This window comes from Solanum tuberosum, unplaced genomic scaffold (genome assembly GCF_000226075.1).
Source record: "Solanum tuberosum cultivar DM 1-3 516 R44 unplaced genomic scaffold, SolTub_3.0 scf00184, whole genome shotgun sequence".
NCBI lineage: Eukaryota > Viridiplantae > Streptophyta > Magnoliopsida > Solanales > Solanaceae > Solanum > Solanum tuberosum.
The window spans coordinates 949,017-952,167 of NW_006239109.1; positions in this window are offsets into that span (position 1 = coordinate 949,017).

Consider the following 3,151-nt stretch of genomic DNA (forward strand, 5'->3'; position numbering starts at 1 on the left):
TAATTGAATATGTTAAAAATGCAAAACGTTTTCTTGAAAAATATTTTCCTCGATTCGATATGTCTAGTTCCTTCATAAGAGGTTCTTAAAGCATGCACAATTCGAAATCATGTGCACAAAGCACACGAGCTCCTCCTACTCATTTTTTGCAATATAGGAGCTCTCAAAATTACAAATTTTTAATTCTTCTTGTCTCATTTCTTGTTTTTCTCTTCAAAAGATATTGAGTATAACATCCTTTTACTTTGAGACACTATCTTGATTTATACGAAAGATACTTCGGATCGTAACATTTAATTATATACATCAATAATATAAAAAATATATTATATTAATATAGTTTAGTTATAGTATGTTAATAAAAAATTATAAATAATTTAAAATTAATTAAACTATGCGTAAACTGATCTGAATATCACTATATGATAGTCCAAGAAAAAGCACATGCATGAAGATGGATGCCCTTGTGATTTCTTTTGAGTATTGTCGCTATAATTAGGCATGGATCCCCACAATACTTTTGTTACCTTTCTTACTTTATTTTAACCTTTTTTTTCTTTAACTTTTTCCTTTTTTTGTTTATATTGGACCACACAACACGATCCGGTTCCCCTTCATTACCCCTTCCCTCTATTTCGTCAAGTGCACGTCTAGATGAGAGACATGTGTCTTATTTAAAATTTAAAGGTCAAGATTATATTATATTAACAATCATAACCATAGTTAAGTCAATTAATTTTAGAAGCCTACTCTCTAAATTTAGTAAGAATTACAATATATTCCATACAAAATTTGATATTTATTAATATTATTAACTTCATCTTAAATTTTTATAATTTGATATTTATTGATATCATTAATGTCATCTTATATTTTTATTATAAGATGAAATTAATGATATTAATAAATATATCAAATTTTGTATGGAATATATTGTAAAGCACAGTAATGTTGGTCATATATCGTTACCCACCTATTCGTAAAATCCAATTCTTATTAGCATCTGCCCAACAAATTAAAAGAAAAAAAAAATAGAAAAGAGAGAGTAAAGAAGAAACTGTAAATGTGTCTGAGGAATTAAAATTCTTCTTCGTCATTTATATATCTCGAGAGGAAATTAAATACATAAATAGCAAAAACTGATTTTCAAAAGCTATTAACTAATATGGTGAGAAGTAATTTTTATATTTTAATATTTAAATATACAAATTTAAGATGAACTAATGATATTAATAATTATTAAATTTTGTATGGAATATATGGTAATACTTACCAAATTTGGAGAGTAGTTTTTTAAAATTAGCTGACTTAACTATAGTTATGATATTTGTTAATATAATATAATTTTGACATTTAAACTTTAAATAAGACACATGTCTCTCATCTAGATGTGCACTTGACGAAATGGAGAAAAGAGGTAATGGAGGGGAGCCGAATCCACACAACACTTGTTAAGATATATAATCAACATCCCATCTTAATACAACATGACTTGAATGTTTATCGTAAATAGTCTTTCTACTTTCACAAAATATAAATAACATAACATAAACATTATCATGTTCAAATTCCTTTTATAAAATTATGTTGAATATATTTATTGTATTTGACAGTTAAATTAATGAAGTGGAAATATTAAAGGAAGATTCTAAAATAAAAGTGTCAGAACAAGTCAATTCGTACACAAAAAATGGTCTCCCAAAAGTTATTTACCAAAATTTCTAATTCTGCAAAATTTAGAAATGTGACCCATAAATCGAATCAATTTCTGACTCTATTGAGTCTGGACTCTGGAGTACGTACACTTCTCTCTTTTATGAAGGTGAATATATGTTTTTGAGAGTCTTTAATTATTTTCATTTTATAACTATCACATCGAAGCTAAAATTTAAAGTTTATGAATCTGAATATAGAATTTATAAATATTTAAAAAAATTTAAAATAAATACAGAGTTTAAATCAAAGTTATTGAGTTTGTCGACACTCTCCCTCCATCTCTGACAACGATGGTGTTTGAGCTGACTTATGGGCAAACGCCAAGGGAGAAGCCATCTTTAGGGGGTCGATATAATTAGTTTTTTCGAACTCTATATTTGTATTAACAAATTCATTTAATAAATATAAAAGATTAATCTAGAATTCAGAAAGCAAAAAAGATTGTTATCCAAAACTCATAACCTAAAAACTATTAATATTCCGCCTCTACACAACTCGACGACTAATTTGTTAAGTACTTATTACCTTTCATTTGTACAGATATCAGGTTACTCAACTTTCCAATAATTAAACATACGAAAAAAATTATCTAGTATTTTTTTTCTTTATCAATTTTAAACTATCAACACATGAAATGTTTTCCATTTCATTAACCATATCATCATGTTTTTGAATATACATATGTGACTTGTTGCACAATAGTGCCCACAAGCACTTAATCATAGTTATTCACATGTTTCATTTCATAATTGTTGAATGTTGAGACTTCATTTTCCCCATCAGAAAACTATGATTATGTCTTTAAAAACTTAATGGATGAGTCTCATTAGATTCCTTAAAATTCTTAGAATGTTTTATATCAAATCAAGAATTATATAAACATTATTAAGATAGCTAAGAGTTGATGTTGATTAAGATAAAGCTACAGGTACCAATAAGGGTTGTGGTGGAGTCGTAAGTACCTCTTCATTCTTAACCAGATATCTCGAGTTCGAGTATCCCTAAGTACGGACTCGCCTTTGTTAGAGAGTGTTTTAACTCCGATGTAGACTTTTCGGCATAATTCAGATTTAGTCGGACTCTAACGGGTTCGGTAAAGGTACAAGTTCCCAAGTTGGATAAAAAGTACATAGCTTTTGATTGTACCACATAAATGAAAAAAAGGTATAGCTTTTTAGCATGTGGTTGATATTTGACCTTTTATGATAACAACAACAGTGCAATGTCACTGTTCTTTTTTCTTCTAATTTTTTTTTCTTCTGTTTTATGTCTTCTTTCTACTATATATTATTACTATTATAAAGTTAAAAATCTCCAGAAACTCATGAAGATGAAAGGACATTAATTGGGACCTCTAAATATAGTAAGGACCACACTTACCAATTAGTACTACTTATTTTGACTTTCATTACAAGTGACTAGTGTGAGTATGAAC